Raw genomic sequence first — 25,340 nt, forward strand, 5'->3', positions numbered from 1 at the left:
TTTATATTTTTTTTTGTTTATATTTGTTATATCAGTTTCTCCTAGAAAATTGATTGTTCTTCACTACATTCATTAAGTCAACCATCAGGGTCAGTTGTACTACAGAAAGACTAATCTGGGGATCTATTTTTACAAAGTTTCTGGGGATTCAAATGTGTATCTGCCCTTAATTAGTGGTCTCATGGTTTTATTGGCCATTGGGACCTTCTAGCTTCATGCTACTTATACAGATTTTCTCTCTATACCCACCTATTCTAGTTTTTTGAGATGTTTCATTGACATGAAACCACTGGTCACATGAGAAGCTTTAATTATGTATGACTACATAGTCTTTGCCTGACAATGGCTGGTTTCCAATTTCCCGTCTCAGCTTTGAATTCAATTTTAGCTCACTTCTCTAATTTCATGCTTCTCTCTCTCTCTCTCTCTCTCTCTCTCTGTTATTGCTTCTTTTATTTCATGTTTTGAATGAGGCGTTTTATGCATTTTTATCTTTATCAATGACTTTGAAGAGGTAGACTTACTTGGTTTTAAGTTTGCCCTCCACCAAAGAGTGACACTCTCGTGAATGAAATGTGATTCCATTTTCTCACCAGGCACTTCCCTGTAGCACTGGTATTTTCTAATTTGCCTCTGATATTCACCCATGGAAACTTAAATGTTCTGTATGTTATGTGAAATTTTTAAGTTGCTTCATCTGTAAATAGTTCATCTAGTGATTTTTCCAGAAGTGTGCAGAATTTTTTTGGAAGTAGCTTTATCAGGAGGAGGTACTGGGCTAATCCTTATTAAATTGACTTTGCAGAACTGAGCTCTCTTAGCAGCACTCAAATAATAGTTACCTCTTAGAAGTAAACTATTATGTACAAGTTCCTGGGGATAAGATTCTGTTTTCTAGGCATTCCTATTTGAATTCGAAGTAGACTGTTTTTTATGTTCATCTGCCTCTGTCTCTCACTTAGGTTGACTAGGGTTGCTTGCTAATGGATTATCTCTAATCAGTGTAATTACTCATCCTTGTTGGCATCAGCATTTGCTTACATTTTAGTATAACCTCCTTTAAATGCATATTGGGGCACCATTCTGGAATTAACTTAGCTGTCTCTCAGCTCTGGGAATTTTTGGTGTTGATGGCTTTTTATCAGCATAGACGTTTTGGATTCATTTATTTGGCCAACATGGTGTTAGAGTTTCAGGGTGGCTCTGAAAATCAAAGCCAAATCCATTGTTAGGCTGTTTGGCTGCTGTCGTGGACATGGCTACAGGGAGGAGCTTCCTTGTGCCTGGAGACCTTATGGCCCCAGGTCTCAGGTTGTCTGGAGAATCCTGTACTTCCCTGGCAAGGATAGGAGCAATTTACCAAGCTTCAAAATATGAGGAACCTGAGACAGTAGGGATCTCTGAAAATTTCAGAGCTGGGGACTAAATCGAGTAAGTGTTAACTTGAGTTCTGAGCCCAAGTATTATGTATTATGTATTATGTATTTTGTATGACGTTTTAAAAAAGTAGAAACAGTTTCAGAATCTGAGTTTTGTCCTGTGTGCTCATTTTAGCTTCCTTCTCTGTGTGGTTATGTGCTTCAAAGATAATTTGAATACTAGAAATTCCTGATTTTGTTACTGTTTTTCATGTAGCTGTGGTTCATTTAATGTAATTGGAAAGTACAGGCAGTTGGTATTGTTTAGGGAGATGATATTTCTCCAAAAGACACAAACTGGAAATGACTAAAGTCAGATCTAGTTTTCCTTTTCTAAAAAAAAATATATTTTTTTATTGTTTGTGTATAAGTGTATTGCCTGCATGTATGTAAGTGCACTTGTGTCCTGCAGTGCATGTCAGAAGAGGGTATCAGGTTCTCCTTAAGGGCAGTTGTTAGCTGCCATGTGAGTGCATGGACTCAAACCCAGGTCCTCTCCAAGAGCAGCCTGTGCTTTTAACTGCTGAGCCACCTCTCCAGCCCCAAGCCAGATTTATTTTTCAATGGAAATAAAGTTTGTATAGAATGGTTAGTTTATCTTCTTAAATCTTCTAACTTTTTATATAAATGAATGCCAAACTACCTTTATTCAAGTAGGATTAGCTCATTTTAGTCTGGTGACCAAATCAGATATATTATTGACAAGGAACTAAAAAAGTAGTAGTTCTTTATTTTTTGTATTTATTGGTTACTTATTTATTTTGTGTGTATGTTTATGTGTGAGGGTGCGTGCATGTGGAGGTCAGAGGACAATTTATAAGAATTACTTTTCTCCTTCTAACATGTGGGCTCCAGGTACTGAATGCAGGCTTTCAGTGTTGGTGGCAAGTTCCTTACCCACTGATCCCTCTCACTAGCCCCCAGAGTGCGCACTCTTAGTTCATGGTTTCATTCCCACTTATATATTTTGATATTTTTCCAAAGAGCAGCTTTGGCCGTTAGTTATGTATTTGTGAGAAAAGAATACAAATATACTTTCCAGGGAAAATAAGAAGTTGAAAGCATGATACTGGAATGACTTGTTATTTTAAAAGAATGAGGTCTGATTGTATTAGAAGTACACATGAACAATGTACACTCATAAATTCTTCTAACTTGAAAATTCTTTAAAAATTAAAATGCAGAAAATCAAACCTTCCTCTACTGGTGTGATATTCTCATATATAGGAACATTGCTTCCCTCAAAGATGCTTCAGTAATCTTGGAATAAACCTAACCAAAAACATCAAAGATCTCTACAATGAAAAATTTTAATCTCTAAAGAAAGAGATCGAGGAAAACACCAGAAGATGGAAGGACCTTCCATGCTCATGGATTGGAAGAATTAATATCTGAAAATGACCATCCTACCAAAAGCAATATATAGATTCAATGCAACCCCAATCAAAATCCCCAATGACATACTTCACAGAATTAGAAAAATAATCCTTAAATTTGTATGGAAGCACAAAAGACCCTGAACAGTTAGAGTAACCCTGAGCACAATGAGCAATGCTGGATTACTATACCAGATCTCAAAGTATAGTACAGAACTATAGTCATAAAAACATCATGGTACTGGCACAAAAATAGATCAATGGAACATCATTGAAGACCTAAACCTGAGTACATGGAATTCCAGCCACCTGATATTTGACAAAAGTGCCAAGAACACACAGTGGAGGAAAGACAGCATCTTCAACAAATGATGCTGGCAAAACTGGATTTCCCTCTGTAGAAGAATGAAACTAGATCCTTATCCTTCACCACGCACAAAAGTCAACTCCAAATGGATCAAAGACCTCAATTTGAAACTGGAAACTCTGAAACTATTAGAAGAAAATATTTCCAGTAATCTACAAGATATAGATGTAGGAAAGGAATCGGACAGCAGTTGCTCAGGAATTAAGGTCAACAATCAACAAGAGGGGACCTCATTAAAATAAAAGGCTTCTGTACAGCAAAAGAAACAATCAAGAAAGTGAAGAGCAAACCCACACAGTGGGAAAAAAATCTTCACTAGTGACAAATCTGACAGAGGTTTCAGAATATATAAAGAACTCAAAAAAACAAAGAAGCAAGAAAGCAAATGACCCAATTAAAAGATGGGCCAAATATCTAAGCAATGAATTCTCAAAGGAACAAATAAAGATGGCTAAGAAACACCTTAAAAATTGCTCAACATCATGAGTAATTAGGAAAATGCAAATTAAAACCACCTTAAGGTTTCATCTTATCCCAGTCAGAATGGCTAGGATTAAGAGAACAAACACTACCAAATGCTGTCCGAGGATGTGGAGAAAGGGGAACACTCATTCACTGCTGCTGGGATTACAAACTCATGCAACCCCTGTGGAAAACAGTGTAGAGAACTCTTAAGAAACTAAAAATGAATCTACTATATGACCTGACCCAGTTATACCACTTCCTGGCATATACCCAAAGGACTCATCCTATTGTAGAGACACTTGTACAACCATATTTGTTGCTGCTCTTTTCACAATAGCTAAGAGATGGAAGCAACTTAGGTGTCCCTCAACTGATGAGTGGATAATGAAAATGTGGTTCATTTACACAACGGAGTTCTATTCAGCAGTGAAGAAAGATGAAATAATGAAATTTGAAGGTAAATAGATGGATCTAGAAACTGTTATACTAAGTGAAGTAACATGGACTCAGAAAAACAAATGATGTTCTCCCTCATATGTGGATCCTAGCACCAAACCCTTATAAGTGAGTGCAGATCCTGATAAAACTGCAGGAATGAGGAAAATGGAAGGAAAACAGGAAGGTAACGGGAAAGAAGGAACCTGCGAGAGAAGAATAGTAGGTTGAAAGTGTTATTAAGGGAGAAATATGTAAAAAGGGGGCAGTCAAAGGGGAGGGGGAGGAGGGCTGTACAAATGACTCTGGGAATGAAGGTGAGAAAATCCTCTAGATACACAGGAAAAAAAAAAAAAGCACCAAGCAACTCCATGGGGATGAAGAACGCCCTTCCAGGAGCAATACAGTTACTAAATGAAAATCCCAGTGCCAGAGGTGGGTTGTTGACCTGAGGGACAACTAGAGGTCCCCAAACCAAGAAAGGCCATTGCCAATAATGTTGAGTGTACATCGGAAGTGGACAGAAAAACCTTATTGCTGAAGACACTACATAATGTGAGTGTGGGGAAGGGAGAAATCAAGCATGGACTAAACTGGAAACTCCCTGCTACTGGATGGGTGGCTTTCAGTGTGCCAAAAAGCAACACGAAGATGACTGGGGGGAATAGTCCCCTGTAATTATCCTCAACATCAGACCCTGTGGTATGTTGCACTATCAACATACCAAACAAGATGTTCCTGCTGGTGCAATAGTGGATGTACAACCAACAAATTTTTGATTGGACACACATCTGGTACTGTAGACTGGGCCAACCCTCTGTGTCAGGGGAGAATATCGGCCCTAGTGGGAAATCACTGCAATTGCTTTGTTAGATGGAAATGATGTGCCCGCTAAGGTATGGAACAAGCATTTATGTTTACCTCATAGGTTAAGGTCTTATAGCTGTCACTGTTTAGATGTTCTTGCTTCTTGGTGTCTGTGTTTTTATAGTAGATGGAATCCCACTGAAATGGGCCAACAGCCCATGGAAAACAGGTGATGCAGAGACCCCAAAGTTCAGTGCCTTGTCACCATGAGAGGAAGATCATCTCACACCCATCACCCCCTCCAAGGCTCAGGGACTTTTGTGGAAAAGGTTGGTGGAAAGAATGTAAGAGCTAGAGGAAGGGGTGGAGTGTTAACTGGAAGTGTCCCCCTCCTTCCCACTCTCATCAAGGAGTGGGGGGGGTCAGTTACCCCTCCCATCCAGTCAACCTTAGCTGAATGTAAGGGGGGGGGGCAAAGGCTATATAAGCCAAGAACAGCAAGAGGCACCTCTCTCACCATTTTGTGCTGCTATTGAGAGGTCACAGGATCTGTATTTGAGTGTGGACTTTACAATGCAGCCATAATTGTGGGCACCCCTTCTTCTGTAAATAAACCCCTACCCTATGCTCTGCTAAAAAATAATAAAAATATTTTTTATAAGAAGAAATGGCAGGAGACAAAGATTAAGTTGCACCTTTTCATATAATCATGTATATTTGACCTATTTCCACAAATGAGTTTATAGAATCATAATGACTTGAATTTTCCAAGATCCAACAGAACATTACTGAAATTCATAGAGACAGGGAAATAAAAAATTGATTTAAATGTATTTGGGTGATTCCCATTGTGCTGGATAGCTTCAGTTGTCAACTTGATATGCCTGGGTAGAGGGAGACACAATTGGGGAATCTCCTCCATTGGACTGGCTTATGGTCATGTCTCTGGGGTACTGAGTTTTGAGTGATATATGCTTATGTGGGTGGTGCCATCCCTGAGCAGATTGTTCTGTGTTGCATAAGAAAGCAGGCAAAGCATGAGTTAGGGGAGTGAGCCAGTAAGCAGCATTCCTCCATGGCCTGTGCTTCAGCTCCTGCCTCCAGGTTCCTGCCCTAAGTTCCTGCCTCGGGCTCCCTGATGAACTGTGACCTGGGAGATGTTAGCCTTTCCACTGCGCCCCCCCCCCAAAGAAAAGATGCTTCAGTAATTAGAAGGAATGCCAGACAGATTGTAATTACTTTCTAAGTGTCATCCCTTGCCTTGTCTTTGCTCTTTGGAATGGATGTTCATGATACTTTCCTGCTACTGATGAACCTAGGTGCTTAAGAATGAAGGCTTTTGGTGGACAAGGAAATAAAAGTATTCCAAGTGTTTCTTGTGAAAATTCAGGACAGTCTTAATATATTGGTCCTTACATTCAATGATTTATTTAAAGGGCCTATTTGGGATTTTGATGTTGGTTAGTATAATGTTATTGGTTAGAATAACTGGGAGTTTTGTTGTTTGTTAGTTTAATGACCATGATTAACTTTTTTTGTTCAAATAAAAAACAGTAAAAAAGGAAAAGCAAGTTGACTACATTTTCAATTGATTAGATGAAAAAATACACAATAGTTTCTGTTAATTATTTCCTTTGCTATTTACTGACTTTAAACCTGAGAGATACAATTTCAGTTCAGTCAAAGTGACCAAATACCAGAAGAAACCTTATATACATGTTTTATTGTTTCTATACTTTCTTTATGTCACCTTCATTTCTGTTCCAATGTAAAAATTTCCCCTTCCTAAGAAATTAGGCAGAGACTGTAAAATGTACAACTGACCTGGCCACTCTGATCTGTCCAGGAAAGTAACCAAAAGTACTACAAGACAAGTTCACTTCAAACAACTGAAACTCTAAGAAGAAATGTTGCCACATATTCATTCTTAGTGAGTAGAGATCAGGGCCGTTGAGACCCAGAAGGCCATGAAAGTAGGGAGTTCTCAGAGCCTGGAAAGAGGTTGTCATGAAAACAATCTTCTAGGGAAGTGGAGGCACCATGAGGTAATGGTATCATAATTTCACTGAAGATGGACCTAAGAACATGGAGCCAGAGAACAAGGGGCCCTAAGCACACTAGAGTCACTGGACCTCACACACTTGAAACAACACATCTTAGCTGAAATCATTGAGGACTAATGACTTGCCAGATAAGACCCCAGGGACCCCCTGGATACAACCTCGATAAGGTAGATGTGTGTGTGTGTGTGTGTGTGTGTGTGTGTGTGTGTGTGTGCATGTATTCAGCAGGATCAGCTTAGATGGACTTTGTTTCAGCCTCAGGGTACGGGGAACTAGATAGTGACTGATATGACAAAACAATAACATGTTATATGTCTTACCATGTGAGCTCATTTGCTAAGTAGATACAGCTAGGCTAATAGTCATCCATTTCATTTTGTATTTCGGAACTGAAACTCAAGACTGTGATTTTCAGGACTGTCAGTCTTTCCAGGTTTTGTATTCCTGATCTCTAAAATGAAGAGAATTTACCATGAGAATTCCTAGAAGTGCTTGAGAAATCAATGGGAAAAACAGAACATTTTTCTGACCAAGTCTATAATCTTTTAATTTATAATTGAAAAAAAAAACCTTTCAATTCCCCAATACTACAGGATTTTCATGTATACTACATCCAGGCCATGGAACTCCCATTACCCAAATTTTGTTCATCTACAAGGCTTAGCCAAGTATCTTCTCTAAGAAAGGCTTTTTGATACTCTGTCCCCCAAGGTTTTCATCCTGGCTTTATTCTATGTATTAGTTACCTGTTGACATTATAAGTGACCACAAACTTAGTGACTTGAAACAAATTTCTTTCATAATTCTCAGGCACAGCAGTATAAACTGGGTCTTGCAGAGTTATAAAAATGTCTTGTCGGTTATGCTGTGTACCTTCAGAAGGCTCCAGGGAAAAATGTGCCTTTGCCTTTCCAGTTTCTAGAGAGACAATCTTTGTTCCATTGTTTGTGCTCCCTTCTCCATTTTAAAAGCCAACCTCTTCAAGCATCTCTCTGAATTCCTCTGCCTCTTTCCGCATCTAAGGATCCTGGACCTACATGGATGATTTATGTTGCTCTTATCTCAAAAACTGTTAAAGCCAAACTTTAATCCTGCTTCTAACCTTCATTTCCATTGCCTACTCTAAAGTTCTAGGGCTAAAAACATGGACACTTTGGAGGAACATTATTCTATCACCCGTGTGGTAATTCAGCTCCTAGACCTCAGATCTGCATTTCCTGATACCTTCTCAGCAATTTGTCCAGATATTTCAAACAGACTTTAAGATGATAGTCTATGTAGTACCATGAATCTATATTTATTTATTTATTTATTTATTTATTTATTTATTTATTTATTTATTTAATTACTAACACTTAGAAGATGGGAGACTTTGTATACTTTGTTTATATAATTTTTTAAAGTAGAAAGAAAAAGCTTAAGTTACTTATAAAGCAAGGGTATTGAATTCAGTTATAGATTATAGACTCTAGTCACAGAACTGCCCCAATATCTAGACAGTGGCTCCTACTGATTATAAATGAGTTAAAACAGATTAGTTAGGAAAATATGATTATATGTATTGTGATCTAGATAAGAAATGCTCCCCCAGAAGCTCATGTGTTTAAATACTTGGTTCTAGTTGGTGATACTATTCACAGAAGTTTAGGAGTTTCATCCTTGCTAGAGGAAGCAGGTCACTTGGGGCAGGTGTTAGGAGTTCATGGCCTTGTCCTACTTCTAGCTCACTCTCTGCTTCTTGCACACGCTTGAAAATGTGAGCTCTCAGCTTTTGGCTCTAGCTGCCTCCTACCTTGCCTTTCTACTATCAAGAACTCTTATCCCTCTGGAACCCTACACCCAATAAAATATTCCATTAGTTGCCTTGGTTGTGTTTTATCACAGCAACAGAAAAAGTAACTAATACAATATGTTCCATATGTATTTTTTAGAGAGCACGTGGATATATTACCTTTACCACAGATTCTGTTTTCCAAATGTTAGAAATACTTTGAACAGTTCTGCCTTAATTACATGATGTGTTTAAGCTTTACTTTAAGATAAAGTAACAAAAAGAAAACAGTAACTTTGGTTTTTAAACTAGAAACAGAAACGAGACAAATCCAAACTGTAATGTCCCCCTTCTTGTAGGGGACAATTCCAAAGCATTATTTCAGACTAACTAAAAATTGAATCATGGATTAAACACATGACAACATGAAGATAATTTCCTTACTGACCTTGTAAGAAGCAATTTTGGTGTTACCTATTTGATAGAAGTCAGAATATATAGATCAACATGAACAAAATTCATCAACTATTCAATAAGAAGCAATCAAAATTAAATTAAAACCCTGGGAACAACACTTGCTAGCTGTGAGTTTTGAACTTGTCCCCCTGAATATCAAATTGATTGTTTTAGATGGGGAAAACTACATTTTAGCAGAGGAAAGAGTGCAATTAAGTGGAATACTACAAATAATTTTAAACTTGTATATATATTGGATCTTTTGCGATATATATTTTGGATCTTTTGTGTTTAAAAATATATGCCATTATGTTAAATAAGCTTAGCTACACAAATGTGTGTCTTCCTTTTCCTCTTGCTCACTTCAAATGACCAAAGGAACTTATAAAGAAAGAGTTGATTTGAGCTTACGGTTCAGGGGAATGACAGTCTGTCATGGAGGAGAGGTATGGTGGCAGGAGGTGGCTGGAGCAGAAGCAGAAAGCAGCGCACTCACATCTTCAAACAAGCACAGGAAGCAAGAGAACAAGTCTCCAAGCCCCCCCACAGAGATGTGCTTCCTCCAGCAGGCCTACACCTGCTGAGACCTCCCAAAACAGCACCACCAACTGGGGACAAAATGTCCAAATACTTGGAGCCTATGGGGGACATTGTCATTCAAACACCACACCTGGTTTTCTTTTGTTCTTGCTCTCAGAGTAGTCAACCTTAGCATGTACTGGACAGTAATACTTGAAACTATGTGACAGAAACAGGTTGCAAAGGTGGGTAAAGGGCAGCAGACCCCTCTTGTCTTGATAGATCAATGTCATTTACAGAACCCATGTTTTCTGAAGCATTATCTGAAGATAATACCGAGCCATTTGATGCTATCATAGAAGTCATCCATTTCCATTTCCTCTGCTTTGTGTTTAGCAGAGGTATGCTTGCACACACTAATAGCTGGAAGATTAAGGTACAAGTCTATTGTACCTTTGGCTGGCACTTCTGGCTTGCTCTTGACCTTGGAGAAATCTGCATGTGAGACACAGAAGGGATGTAACTTGAATGCTACTTGCCACAGGTTACCAGGGTGTGCTTGAAGGGCTGATAGACATAAACGGAATTTAGAGGCAGGGAAGACTGCAGAGTAGAAACATGATGCCCCACCAGCTCCCGACAATGGATCCACTGGCAGCTATCTGTTTGTGCTTTCTGAAGCAGTTCAATGTAAGAAGAAGCCAGTGAGGAATGAGTTTATCCGTTTCCAGACTAACCACAGCCAGAACAAGCATGACTCCTTCAAACTACAGAAGTGGGTTGCAGGCCATAAAATACAGTAATTGCTTGGTCAGGATAGCCAAATGTTGAGATGGGCTCAATTTGGGTAACCTGAAGAGTAACTGAGGCCTAGTCAAAACTGCAGTGGGATAGGAAATGTGAAGAAAATCTAACGGCTTGGCTGTGTGAAGACCCCAATTCAACTTTTCCATAATCTCTCTGTTTTCAAAATTTCAGATAAGAAACAACCACAATAAATGTCTCTTTTCTATACCATTATCACTGGAATGTTCTCATCTTCTTCAACAGTCTTAGCAACCAGAGAAAAACAAGCTGAGTGCAATACAATGCAAATATTTGTGGGGGACTTTTGAGGCAGGCTAAAAACCTATCCAAAAGACTTCTAGCCAGAGTAAGTTTTCCAGGTAGAGGTTGAACTGATACTTGGTTAGGCCATCTACTGAATTACTTTATCTCTCTGGGATGGAAATAATTTGATTTCCTCCACCTCCCACCCTGCAAAGCCTTAGGTCTCACACTGGTACCTTTACCACCTCACATTCTTAGGCACATGGAGGAAGGGTACGTGGGCCAACGTCTTTCCAGTTGAAGACAGAGAAGAGGAGGCAGCACCTGCCCTCTGGAGGTACCAGGGGGTTAGTCAGCAAACTAATTCCATAATGTCTCTGGGGTTTGAGGCTGCCACCATCAGTGTCTGGATGAGGACTGGGCTCCCTCTCACTTTAGGGTGGCCAGACCAGGGAAAGGCATAGCAAGGAGTAAGGGGAAAACAAAAAGGAAGTGGGAGAGGGAAACAGAGGAGGCTGATGTGTGTGCCAAAAGGGAAGGCTTAGAGGAGAGGGGCTGAACGTTAATGTTTTATATTTAACAAAACAAAATTAAATTAAGGAAATCATCCAATATTTATAAGCCTCCAAATATTCATGGAAAGCATGAAACACAGGTACTGGACACACGACACTAAGAGACTTTCTTCCCACTGGGTTCCAATCTACAAATTGCCTGAGACTTGTGGGCATTTTATACTGCGGTCCTGGCCTAATGGGAGCCCAGTAAATTAAGTAAGTTGAGTAACTCAATGGATGGTTTCAAGCATAGGCTTGAAACTAAGTAAATTGAAACTAAGTAAATTGAGAAGAGCCAAGACTGAAAATGAGAAGGGGTGGGGAATGAGAAAGTGAGACTGGTGGGAGACACTGGGCTAGGCAGGACAAATCATAGTGTCAAGCAACTGTGCTTTCTTAGTGGAGTTTGATAGTATTTGAAAGATGATCCTAGGGAACTATAAGGAGGTTGTTTGTGAGGGGCTGAGGCAATAAAGCCAAAGTAAGAATCTGTTATTAAGTCCCATCATAGCTCTATTTAGAAATATTGCTCTAAGAAGCTAATAAGGTTAAATGAAGCTATAAGGATTCTGATTTAATAACCTTAGTGTCCTTATAAGAAAAAAAAAAAAAACCCTAGAAAGCTTGTTGTCTGTCTTCCCCATGGGCACATGAAAGAAGGAAAGGCTATGTGTGGGCACAATGGCATGACATATATGCAAGCAAAGGGGGGAATGCTCACCAGGCACCAGTTCTGTGGACACTTTGATCTTGATCTGTGAGAAAATAAATTTCTATTGCTAAGTCATGGGTTAAATCTGTTGTTTACATCTTTGGTATTTTAAGACAGTTTGAGCAGACCAATACAACTGCCTTGTTGAGATCAGTGTTGTGGGCCTTAGCAGTTAGTTCTGAGATCCAAAGAGACTTGGAAATTGTATCCGGAGGACAGGAGGCAGAAGCAACATTCATCATTGCCTTCTCTGCTGTGAAGACAGAGCAAAATCCCTGGTCATATTTGCTTTCCTCTACCAGTGAACTGTGCTTTTCCACAGGCCTAGTCCTTCCCAGTAGCTTCTGCAGACTTGGAGAAGTCTCTGGGCAGGTGTGAGGATGCTGCTAACTTGAAGTAAGCTGAATGAAGCTTACATGTATGGATGGGCCCATCCGGTTAGGCTGAGCCCATTAATGAGTGTAGCTTTGAGGACTACAGTGTTCATATCAATGTGGGAGTGTGAGCACGGTTTACATCCATATGAGACTTTACATTTTCCCTTTTTCTACTTCTTACGTTATATGTCCTTTTACTATCGTTAGTTGACTAAGCAATATCACCTCCCAGGAGTTTAACTTTTTTCTCTATTTATTCTGTTGTGTATAGATCAGGTAATGAAAAAAAAACTGAAGGCGAAAGGGTGTAGCAAATTGTCCAGAATAACAAATATTTGTTGAGAAAAGTGAACAATTAATTGGTAAGTGGCTATTGATGCTTGGACACCTGATCACCTTTCTTCCTATTTTAGGTCTTCAGTTTTGTTTCATTTCTCCACCTAGTTCCTTGTTTCATTTAGCATCTATAGTTTGGTCTGTGGAGTATTTTATTTAATACAGAAGACCATATGACTTACCTTGTAGAATTTTATCTTAATTGTAATTGCTATACACATAATTGTACAAATTAATGGAATCTACTGTAATTTCTATATGTGTACACACTGACTGTGTGAGTACATCTTGACTATTTTCTTCTAACTTTTTCGTTTTGTTGTATTACCCCTTTCCTTCTTCGCTTTCCTTGAGCTCGATAGTGCTCTGCTGAAACTCTTCAAAACAATTGTGCCCTCATAGCTGGTTCACTTAATGCTTTATGATGGGTATGTCGTCAGATCTAAAATAACCAGAAACATTACAAGGGTCTGGAGCTGAGTATGTTTCTTTCTCATTGATTTAAAATTTTACAGCATATTTTCTCATGCATCTGAGTCATGGCATGTGATAGAGAAGATACCTGCTGGTTGACTTCTTGGATAGATCCTAGAGTTCCAAGCCTGTTGTTTTTTCCTTTTTTCTTTTAAAGAAAACCAGCAAATCAGCACAGCATTTGCAATAGCCTTTAAGATTTAATTGGGGCGATTTCCTTCATGGAATTGAAAGTGGTATTTGTCTTTGTCACCTGGATGGGATGGTAAACTGGAAGCAAGGGTAAAATGTCAAAGTACAGTAATGTTAATAATTATTCTGAATGCTATCTTATCCTTCACTTTCAAATTTATTTTTTTCTATTTTATTTGAAAAAAAATATACAAAAATGTATAATGTTCATAATCATCGAAGGGTAATATCATGAAGAAGTGTAGTGAACTAAAATCATTTTTACAGCTGTGATTCCTAATCAAAAATAGTACTTGGCAAGTAACATGAAAAGCCATGATTGTAGCTCAGAGCAAAAGCAGATGCATCACCAATGTATTTGCTCTCATTTTAGATAGTTGGACGGAAAGTAGAGTGCAGGCGTTACACTGCAGTAAGTGCAAAGTCTGCCCCCACCAGAAAGATAGGATGATTGAAGATATGTGGCTGAGGAGATAGAGAACACAAAATTACAAAATATATCTGTGTCAACTGTCAATAGCACCATTACAGTGACTATCCCAATGATGTTAACTAACTTCACCTTGACCAGGCTTGGTCTCCACTGGAAATCATTGGAGGAGTTCTGTCACCTGGTGCATATACTGAGCATGCCTGTGGTAATTGAAGCAGATGGATCTTTTGGTGGTACACTGACACCATCCACCTGCTCCAGTATGTAGTCCCTTGGCACTGGCCAGACTAGAAGCAACTATGTGGGGCACAGATGCTGGGCCATGTGGTGGCTCCTCATAGAAAGGCCAGCTCCCAGATTTTACTTCATTCCTGATATGTGCAAAATGCAGATTAATAAACTATAAGGAGAAAATATAGAAACAGTAGATACATATTTTTAATTCCCCTTTGTACAATTTAAAATAAAATGTATACATATCTCCTCTCTTCGTACTGTACTTTAGCACAAGATATCAGTGTTCAAGCCTATGTTACCTGACAGACATATATAAACCTTGGAAGAGAAATAAGGCAGCTTTGATTACAGTGTTGGCAGTTGTAGCTCACTAAATACTCTAATGGTGAAAGCTAATCCTCACTCATTAAATCATTTCAACACTTAATATTATCAGTAATATGGTCACAAAAAAATTAGGAGAAAAGATGAGACCTTGATCTTCTAAGTCCATCCACCCAGAATCAGATATAGACTTACAAACACACATCTAGGGTTAATTTTGAGAGCCTGAATTGGTTCTTTTCCTTTTCCAATAATTATGATTTAAGTGCTTCTATTCTTCAGCCAACGTTGTTGCTTCTAATACGCACTTCCCTTTCTCTTTGTTCCTCATTCCTTCCACCTATTACCAAGGATCACATTTATGGTGCTGCTATCTTTCTAAGTATATTCACCTCCTTATTTTTGTCAAAAAGCATGGAAGCATTCATGAGGCATTTTGAATGGGATTGTTTCCTTGATTTTTTTTCTCAGCATGTTTGTCATTGATATGTTAGAAAGCTACTTATTTTTATCTGTTAATTTTGCTTCCTACCACTTTGCTAACCATGTTTATCATTTCTAAGTGTTATCTGGTGGGGTCCTTAGGTTTTCTTAAGCATAGAATCATGTCATCTGCAAATTGTGTACTTTGACTTCATCCTTTTATGCTTGTAGTCCTTTTATTTGGTTATTTTTAATTTACTGTTCTATCAAGACTTCCAGAAAATATATTGAATAAGAGTAAAGAAAATGGATACCCTTTTCTTATTTTGGATTTTAGTGGAAATTCTTTGAGTTGTTTCTTATTTAACATAATTGACAGCTATAATTTTGTCATATGAAGTCTTTAGTGTATGGAGAAATGTTTCTTATATTCCTAGTTTCTTTCAGACTTTGATCATGAAGAATGCTAGATTTTGTCAAAAGCCTTTTCTGCATTTATTGGGGCTATAATGTGACCTCTGTTCTTGAAGTTCTTGAATTCATTTGTGACATTTATTGACTAGATAATGTTGAACTATCTCTGTATCCCTGGAAAAAAGCCTGTGTGATTGTGGTGAATAATGGTTTCAATATTTTCTTGAATTCTCTTTACAAGTATTTTTTGAGAAATTTTACATGTATGTTGATCAGGTGTTTAGTACTTTTCTATTTTTATTGTGTCTATATTGAGTTCTAGTATCAGGATAATGATAGCTTTATAAAAATAGTTTGGCCATGTTCTCTCCTTTATTATTTCATGGAATAACTTGAGAAGCACTGGTGATAGTACTTTGATGGTCTCTGAATCCATCTAGGCCTTGGGTTTTTTTCAGTTATATTCTTTATTAGCACTTCAATCTCACTACATGTTATGGATCTATTTAAAGTATTTATATCATTTTGATTAGTTATGGCATATCATATTCACCTAGAAATCTGTTTAGATTTTCTAATTTAGTGGAATATTTTTTAACATATGCTTTAGTGTTATTCTGAATTTCTGTAGTATCTGTTAATAGCTCTCCTTCCATCTCTAATTTTGTCAGTTTTGTGTCTTCATTCTCTTTGTTTTGGTTAGTTTGGCTAATGGTTTGGCCGTCTTATTTGTCATTTCAAACAATCAACTCTCCATTACTTGTACTTTTTGTTGCTTGTTTCTATTTCCTTACTCTCCCTCCCCTGTGGTCTTGGTTATTTCTTTCCACCCACTGATTTGGTGTTAGGTTTGTTCTTGTTTTGCGAAGGTCCTAAGTTGTGCAACTAAGTTTGTTATGTAAACTCTCTCTGATATTTTTTTTATTGAACTCTTGCAACTTTCTGTGAACGACTGATAAGAAAAAGTATTGATGGAATGTTCTTTACATATCTCTTAAGTCCATTTGAACTATGATGTCATTTGATTCTGATGTTTCTCTATTTTCTGCCTGATGACCTGCTGATTGATGACAGTAGGTTGTAAACATATAATACCTTTTCCCACCCTTTCACCCTAAGGTAGTGTCTGTCTTTTATGGTGAGGTACACTTCTTGGAGATGTCAAATGGATATATCCTTTTAATCCAGTCTACTTATCTGTGTGTTTGATTGGGGAAATGAGACACTCAATAGTCAGAATTATTAGTGAATAAAATGTATTGTTTTTTTATCATATTGTTGATATGTGGATATATTTGTCTTCCTTTTCAGTCCAAAGAATTCATTCAAGCATCTTCTGTCACTTGTGTCAGCTTTGTTATTTCATATAACTGTTGGTACTCTTTTGGAATTCATTCAACAGTTTTATTTTCTCCATTGATTGCTTTGAACATTTTAGTAGTTCTTTTACTGAGTTCTGTTTTTCTAGAATTTCATCCATTTTAGTTTTTTAATTAATAACTGTCAATGTCTGTATTTGTACATGCATATGGCATGTGATTGTTGGCACCAAGGAAGCCAGAAGAAAGCATCAGATCCCTTGGAACTAGAGCCACAGGCAGTTGTGACATCCAACATCAGAGCAGGGAAACCAAACCTGGAAGCACAGCAAACACACTGTTGAGCAATCGCCAGCCCTCAGCCATTACATAATAATAGATGATGATGCAGCCATTTTGGGGTCTGGTAAAATGACTGAGTTCATTCAACAAGTGAGTAGCCACCATTTGCTGGTTCAAAACTAGGAAATTTCCTTCTAGATCTGGTTAGTCTGGGGTACAGGACAATGTTGGTGTCAGTGCAAGTGGCTGTGACCCACCCATATCCTGGAAAGTGCCACTTTCTTTTCTTCCAGTTTGTCCTTCCTTTTTCCTTTGAGTAGTGAAATCCAGGAAAACCATAGGTCTTCAATATAATAAACTGAGCTTCCATATCCAGAGTCGATATTTCTGAATAGTTGAATTTCAGACAACTGCTGGGTTCAGAGAAATCATGTTGCAGGCTTAATTTTTGATTAAAAAAATTTTTTTTGAAACATGGTCTCATTTTTAGCATTGGCTGGCCTAGGACTTGCTATATAAACCAGGTTAGCCTCAAACTCACAGAGATCCACCTGCCTTTGCCTCCCAAATGCTGAGTGCTGGGATTAAAGGCATGTATCACCACCTCCCACTCATGTTGAGGTTCTTATTTTTGGTTGTTTTTCTTTTTTTTGAGTTTTAAATTTTTATTGAATTTATTGAATTTTGTGTATTTCATATAGAACATCTTTATACCCCCTTCCCCACTGGCACCCTTCCATAGCCCCCCCTCACCTCACTGGAAATGTCATGTCATTTGTGTCAAGTTAGTGTCCCAGAAGTCCCTCAGTGCAAATTTGTCCCTTGGGATCTAGTCAGCCTATCTAGACTCCTCTCTTTAAAAAGATCAGCTTTTCCTCACCCAGAAGTAATCACCTGCCAGTAATTCTTAGACTAAAATTGGAATCAGCTGCCCATCTCCACAGTTCTGTGCTGGGATTTTGTCTGCTTGAGCTTGCATGGGTCTTGTGCATGATGACACCATTGCTCTAAGGGTCGTATGGGCAAGTTCCCAGGAGCCATAAGGACTCAGTTTCCATATGGTCATGCACTGCCTCACTGGCTCTTCCAGTCTTTTTGCCCCCTCTTCCACAATGGTCTCTGAGCCCTGTGTGGGAGGAGTTCAGTGTAAGAGTCCTGTCCAAGGACCCACACTGCAGACCCTTACTCTCCATACTTTGGCCTCTTGTCACCCTTTGTGTTCCTGGCCCTCTGTTGATTAGAGAGCTTCACTGATGAGAAATGCATTCATGTTTTCTTTACCCCCTTTTTTTATGTTCCATGAGCTTTAAATGTAGAGGTTGCATTGTAGATGTGCCACTTAGGCCTGGGTAATTCACAGACAATCTCTGGTTGTGGAACTCTGTAATAATCTTTGTCTGTTGCAAAAGAAGCTTCTTTGATGATGGTGACTGGGATACTTGTCTGTAAATATAAGGTTTCATATTTTTTTCACATAGTAAGAAATTTCATTTCTAGGGATTTTACAGCCTGGGGTTTTCTCTAAGATCTATGACCCCTCTAGCCATGTGTGTTTGACTATGTTTACAGTACCACATGTGAATTTCCTCCGATTGAGTGGGCTTTAAGTTCAATTATGTAGCTGTTGATTACCCACAAGATAAAAATGCCACTACTGAACCAAGGTCGTTTACTGTGCCAGTCATTGATGTGGTTATTAGGCCTTAAAGCAGGGGTTGGACCATTGAGGTGATGCTCTCCAAAGCTATGAGCGCTAGCCTATGTAGAGGTTTTACAATGTTTTTACTTACCAATACTCTGAATTTGCTTCATATACAAAGTTGGGCAGTGTTGTATCTAAATATTTTTTATTGGTCATGTGAATTTTATAGCGCTTTCTTTTAAACAAATTCAGGAAGTTTCCTTCATTAGATTTCTTATTTTTATAACCTGTGTTTATTTATTTTGAAATTGATACTGAGCACTGAAAATATATTCATAAAATAAAACCTCAAGAAGATATAATGTATCACAGAACTTGCTGAACAGAGGGTGTAGAGAAAAAGGTGCTCGCACAGGAGTGGTGGGAGTTAAACTGCCTGAACTCTATGGTGGACACATCTGTACTATCTATAAAAATATTCTGTGCCTGTCTGTCCATCATATGTCTCACTGTGACTCGGTTCCATTACTCTCAATCTGTGCTATGCGTGTTCTTGAACATCATGTCATATATACAAGAGGTATTAATGGAAGATCAGTTTCAGAATATTTGGAGGTTCATTATCTAAGAGTGTTTCAACAATACACATTTGACTCAATGCGGAAAGCAAAAGAGGAGGAACAGGAATTTTGGTAGATAGAGAAGTGGAGGAGACTCTGGGAGGTACTGGGGGTATGATCAAAGTACACTGTATGAACTTTTCAAAGAATTAATAAAAGAATTTATTAAAATACTGAAGTTACCTCTCAAGTAATGAGAGATAGGCTAAACTGAGCATAGTGCACTTATGCAATGGGTTTTACCATTGAAGAGGAGGCAATTCCATGTGCATTAATATGAAAAAATACGTAAAATATGCTATAAATGAAAATAGCAAGATACTGCCATTTTCAAGAACTATTTCTGGTTATAATACAAGGAACTATATTGAGTGCCAATAGAGAAAGTTACTGGTTAATCTAGGGGTAAGGAGTGGAAGAAGCTTACTTTCCACTATAAACTTTTTTGTCTATTTTGTATCGTTGAAAATTTCAAATGTGAAGTTCAATTGCAGATGGTTTCTTACAATCTGTCCAGGGTTTTAAATGATTATAGACTGCACTATAGTCCACCTATTATTCTTGCTCCCAATGCCATATGATAGATATATATTATAACTTGGTGTATATGTAAAATCATGTTCAATTTTAAATTTATTCTTATTTAAATGTGATTTGGGTTGGCAGGTAAAAAGAAAAATGCATTTTTTTTCACCTGTAAAGTTGATAAATCATCATTAACAATTATAGTCTCAACAAACGTAGCTGCTTATCTTGATTTTTATGTAGGCTTTAAATTCATAAAGAAAAGTTTAAGAACATATCAAATTACATTTGCTTAGGAATATGAAATGACCTAGCAAAGATATGAAGAAATTAATAGATACAGTAAGCACTAAATCACTTTGGTCAAAAGTAGGATATAGAATTCAGAAAGCCTAGGCACACATTGTTCTTTGTCTTCTTATTTATATCTTGTGTATATTACAGATATTGCATAATCAGAGACTCAATAGGTATTACTAGCTTATTTTCAGAAAATTATAGTCAGAGTTACATGAAATCATACAATAATGCAGCAAAGTATGAGCATCTCATCAATGACCTTTATTTTCCTGCTCTCTATTTCTGTTGCACAAAAATAGTACCTAGAAAAGAGGCCGGCAAGGGTAATGCTTAAAAAATGTGTCAGAAAAATCAATAGACAGTCATGTAAGTCCATTAAACTCCTAAAAATGATGGCCATCAGTTTGTGTGAGGTCAAGTATGAGTATATGAGTATTGTATATCTTCAGTAGGATGCTAAATTTTCATCAGAAATACTTGATTTGCATTTATATTTTGTTTACTCTACAGCTTAAAAATAAATCCACACATCCAAGTTGTTTCATATATACTTAAAATGTTCCTAATTGAATCGTGCATTAATTTTAAGCATAAATTATTAAAATAAAATACTTAGGCCCTTAAAATTAAATACTTAAATGATTATAAATTATTAAAATTAAATATTTAAGTCCTTATGTCCACTAGCCACATTTCTTTTTTTATTTTTAAAGATAGTTTTATTTATCCTGCTGGGCATGGTGGCACACACTTTTAATCCCAGCACTTGAGAGGCAGAGGAAGGCTGATCTCTGTGAGTTCTAGGCCAGCCTGGTCTCCATAGATAATCCAGGCTAGCTGTGACTACAGGGAGACCTTGTCTCAAAAAAGACCCCCCCCGAAAGAAAACAAAAAACCCAAAAAACAGTTTTATTTATTCTTTGAGAATTTCATGCATTTATGCAATGTATTATCATTCTAACCCCAGTTTCCTCCCTCAGACTTCCCTCAACATATGCACCTTTCGCAACTTCATATCTCCCTCTTTTTAAAAATGTTTTACTGTGTCCAATTAGTCCTTCCTGTATACACATGGCGTGTAGCCAACTATTAGAGTACAGGCAACCTACCAGTTGGTGCAACTCTAAAGAAAATGACTATTCTTTCCCCACCTGCCATCAACTGTCAAATTTAACAGTAGCATGTTCCTCCCTAGGCCTATGACTTCCCCAGCCATAGGCTTTTGACCAGGTTTAATGTACCAAACACGAATTCCTATCTTTGTAGTATGCCTCAAATCCAATCACAAAGTGGTTGGTTGCCCTATACTAGTCGTGCAATTGTTGCACAGTAGGCGTATGTTGCATGGAAGGTCTGTACTGTAGCATGCAGGGTTCATCGCTGAGTAAGACCATTGATGTCTTTTCTTCTCCAGTGGCCTGCATAGCACCATTTGCTATTGTGAAAGCTAGCCCAAATGGAGGAAGTTTCTAGGTCAGTTAGAGATTAATTTAGCTGTTTCCTGGAACCAAAATGTTGTGGTGTCCTCAGCAACAGCATCTTACCATCTAGTTATGGTGGGCAACCAAAAACAATAGCAATAGCCTGTTTTGTTTTTTTTTTCTTTCCAGACTTCTGTGTCATCCCTGACTGAACAAATCATAAAGAGGTATCCCACTGCAAGTTTTGCTTAATAATCCATGTCTTCTGAGAGCAGGATTGTCTACCTCTACACAGTGGTCAGTAGCCGCACATGGGACTAGCTATGTTACTAGATAATCATAAATGTCTAAGTTACATTTTATTCCTCTGATTTCAGAAGTCTTTTTGTCAGTATGTGCTGTGATTTGAATATGAAATGACCCCCTAAACTCATCTGCTTAAACATTTGGTCCCAGCTGGTGGTGCTACTTGGGAAGGTTGTGGAACCTCTAGGAGGTAGAACCTTGCTGGAGGAAGTATGTCACTGGGAGTAAGCCTTGAATTTCCTAGCTAGTCTCCATGTTCTGTTTACTCTCTGCTTCCAGACTGTGGATGCAAATGTGACCAGATGGCTGCCTGCTCCTGCTGTTATATCATTCTCCTGATGGAATGATAACCTCAAACTATAAGTTAAAATACACTTACCTTTACTTCACTTCATGTCAACTGTTTTGTCACAGTGATGAGAAGAGTAACATACACAGTATGCGTATTAGTCACTTTTCTGTGCTGTGATAGAAACACTGACCCAAGCAATTTATAGAAGGAAGAGTTTATTTGAGCTTACGGTTCCAAGGGGAATTACAGTCCATCATGGCAGGGAGGCATGGTGGCTGGAGGTGGCTGGAACAGGAGCAGCAGAAGCTAAGCTCTCACATCATCACACAGGCACAGGAAGCAAGAGAGTGACTGGAGATCTGGCAAGGCTTAAGAACTCTCTAAACCCACCCCCAGTGACGTGCTTCTTCCAGGATAGTCACACCTTCTAAAACCTCCCAAAATAGTGTCATCATCTGGGGACAAAGTGTTCAAATACTTGGAGCATATGGGGGACATTTTCATTCAAACTACCACAGTAAGAGGAAATTGATGTGAGTAGATTTGAAAAGGCTATTGCATCAAAGTTAAAATTAGTTAGACAGACTGTTGAAGGGCAGCCACGGTTGTCTGTCCTCCCTTTAGCACAGGGTTTGGAAGTTCTTTCTTTTTGAGACAGGTTCTCACAGTGTAGTCCAGGCTGACCTTGAATTCTCCTGCCCCAGCCTCCTGAGTGCTGGGATTATATTTGTGTATTATCACCTGTACCTGTCTTTCAAAAGCTTTAATGCATTGTAAAAGTCCAGAGTGCCTTATTGCTCCCAGTATCTTCATTCTGGAAATCTTTTAAGAGGAATCAAGTCGTTGGGGTTTGGGGTTTTTATAGAAAATGCAATGGCTCTTCCCTTTAAACTGTCAAACCACCGTGAGTTCACTGGTAGTCTTGATAGCTTTAGTATTTAATAGTTTAGAAATGCCCATTATTAAGAAACTATCAAATTATTATTTTCACTAGTTATTAGTGATTTAATGGTTACTTATAATAGTTATGATAGTGGCTATTATTATATCATTATTTTATTGGAAGTTATTAATAATTAATTTATAGTTTTGTCTGTCAAAATGACCATGACTGACTTTAGTGTTATTTGGTGGCTCTCTCCCACTGGCTAAATCATTTTGAAGGGTGGCAGATGTATTTTCTTCTTTCCTCACTCCTGCTACCTTTCAGTTCACTTTTTTAACTGGTTAGAACATCAACCTGATGATCTAGCACGTCCTCTGAAAAGTTAGACATGGTTCTTTTATGAAAAGCCCATGCCAGGCTTCTTATTAGGTGCTTGCTCAGCAGCCTAAACTGTACCAGGGCTGTGTCATCTTGTGGTGTTTTGTGGACAATGTCCTGGGTGGGTGATCGTTGATCCTCATTCATTTCCAGACAGGAGTGACTGTAGGGATGTAGGAGTGTGATGTGCGCATTTTCGTGTCTGTGTCTGTGTTCAGTGGAGCGGCATCACTCTTTCTTAAAATAGGTTCAAAAGCTGTCCTTTTAAATGAATATTCATGTTTTGGAAAATAAAAACCTCACCTGTCTTAGCGTCTTAACCTCAGCATGTCTCTCCAATATCATATTCCCTTCCAGTGTTTATGAAAAATTCCACTGATTATGTTGAAAAGGATAGAGTGTATTTTTTCTTGTCTTAAGAAGAAACAATTTGCCCCACAATTTAGGGAAACATGTGCTTAGTACTCCCAGATTGAAAGCAATTTTGCAATGGATTGGTTATGCCTCAGAACTTCTGTCTGTAAAAAAATTCATATTTGGACATTTATTAAGTGAATACTCATTAAGGCTTTTTCTTCTCTACTTTACCAACTTGGAAATTGAACCTCCTCCTACAATTTGAAATCATGTCTCTTTCACACTGCTCAGACCACTGTTGTCACCCTGGTACTTGATTTGCATCATATTTTCTAGGGAGGCAGTTTTGTTTCTCCTGCTTAGGATTGTCAGGCAGGTATCTCTACCAAAGCCAATCAGTATCTGGTGCTGATGGCCATGGATACCCCAGCTGTACCATCTCCATACCACCAGATGCTTCCCTTCAAAGGATCTGAGGACCTTTATTTCAGATTGCCACATAGGAACTTGCTATTTGTAAAGAGGTAGAAGAGGATTAATCATATACATTTTGCCCCTAACAGCCTCTGGGGCTATAATGGCTGTGACAGCTCCAATTTCTCTAGCTTAGTGGCTGTCACAATATATCTAGGCTGTGTGCATATGGCTAAGAAGCTGATCAGTGTGTGTGCATATTCATCTATCTGTGTTCCTCAAGGTGGTATACTCAGGTTTTACCATATATCTTCCTACATATGCTTCGCTTTTTCTGTTTTGTTTTGTTTTGTTTTATTTTGCTTTGTTTTGTTTTAGCCTTTTGAGACTGGGTCTCACTGTGTAGCCCTGCTAGCCTAGAGCTCACTGTGTAGACCAGACTGAGCTTGAACTTAGAGAAATTTGCCTGCCTTTGTCTCCTCAGTGCTGAAATTAAAGAAAGGCATGAGTTACCCCTCCTGGCTTCCTACTTGTGGTTTTAAAAATGGTCATCTGGGGGATTGGAGAGATGACTCATGAGGTTAAGGGCTCTTCCAGCTCTTCCAGGGGACCCAAGTTCAATTTTAGCATCCACTTTGGGCAGCTCACAATTTCTTGTAACTCCAGCTCCAGGGGATCTGACACCACCTTCTGACCTCTGCAGGCACCTGCACACATGTGACTTACACATACTGGCCTTTTGGGGACATGGGACAACATCTAAAAAAGTTAAGCATTCTGCTTTATTCAGATAGAAAAACTGGAGAAGAATCATGCCTCAGTTTCTGTGGTGGCATCTACAGCTGGGGCATCTGCCGTTGTTCCTAATGGAAGGGACTAAGGTGTGTTGTTTTTTGCCAGAAAAAAAAGGCAGTGAATTTCATACTTAGGAGCACTCACTAGTGTTTTAAAATGAAGCTTTCCCCCCTCTAGAAGAGGAAATAGATTTTTTTTTCTCACTTACTGATGAAGTTTAAAGGCTGAAAATGCTGAAACTTTCTTTTCCAGGGCTGTTGACCTCTGTTCTTGGATTATGGTTATTCGCGGTGAGGGTCAGAGCCCTTAAGCTTTTAATCTGTAGATTCTTTTGTGTATTTATTTTATGAGGCTTAGTGTGATTATTTAAATTCTCAATTCACAGAGGTATAACATAGATTCAGGAACTGGGATTATTTGCCATTTTTCTTTTTAAGCCCATGGAACTACTATATCAAGGTTCTTCCTCTGTGAACTGCCTTGATATCAGACTTGGATAAGTTCATTCCGGCATCCCAACCTTCTTTTCAGAGGTGGAATTTTGTAACAGAAACTACAAAAACTTAATACAGAATCAACATTAGCCAAAATTCACTG

General features: G+C 38.3%; 1 protein-coding gene and 1 pseudogene across 2 annotated transcripts in view; one reads left to right on the forward strand and one right to left on the reverse strand.

Annotated features, from left to right (window-relative positions):
- Positions 1-25,340, forward strand: part of Frmd3 (FERM domain containing 3) — a 326,943-nt gene that overhangs the window by 35,965 nt on the left and 265,638 nt on the right. The window lies entirely within an intron of this gene.
- LOC103740705 overlaps positions 9,897-25,340 on the reverse strand; it is a 28,300-nt pseudogene continuing 12,856 nt past the window's right edge.

Source organism: Nannospalax galili, unplaced genomic scaffold (assembly GCF_000622305.1).
Source record: "Nannospalax galili isolate Female #2095 unplaced genomic scaffold, S.galili_v1.0 scaffold801, whole genome shotgun sequence".
NCBI lineage: Eukaryota > Metazoa > Chordata > Mammalia > Rodentia > Spalacidae > Nannospalax > Nannospalax galili.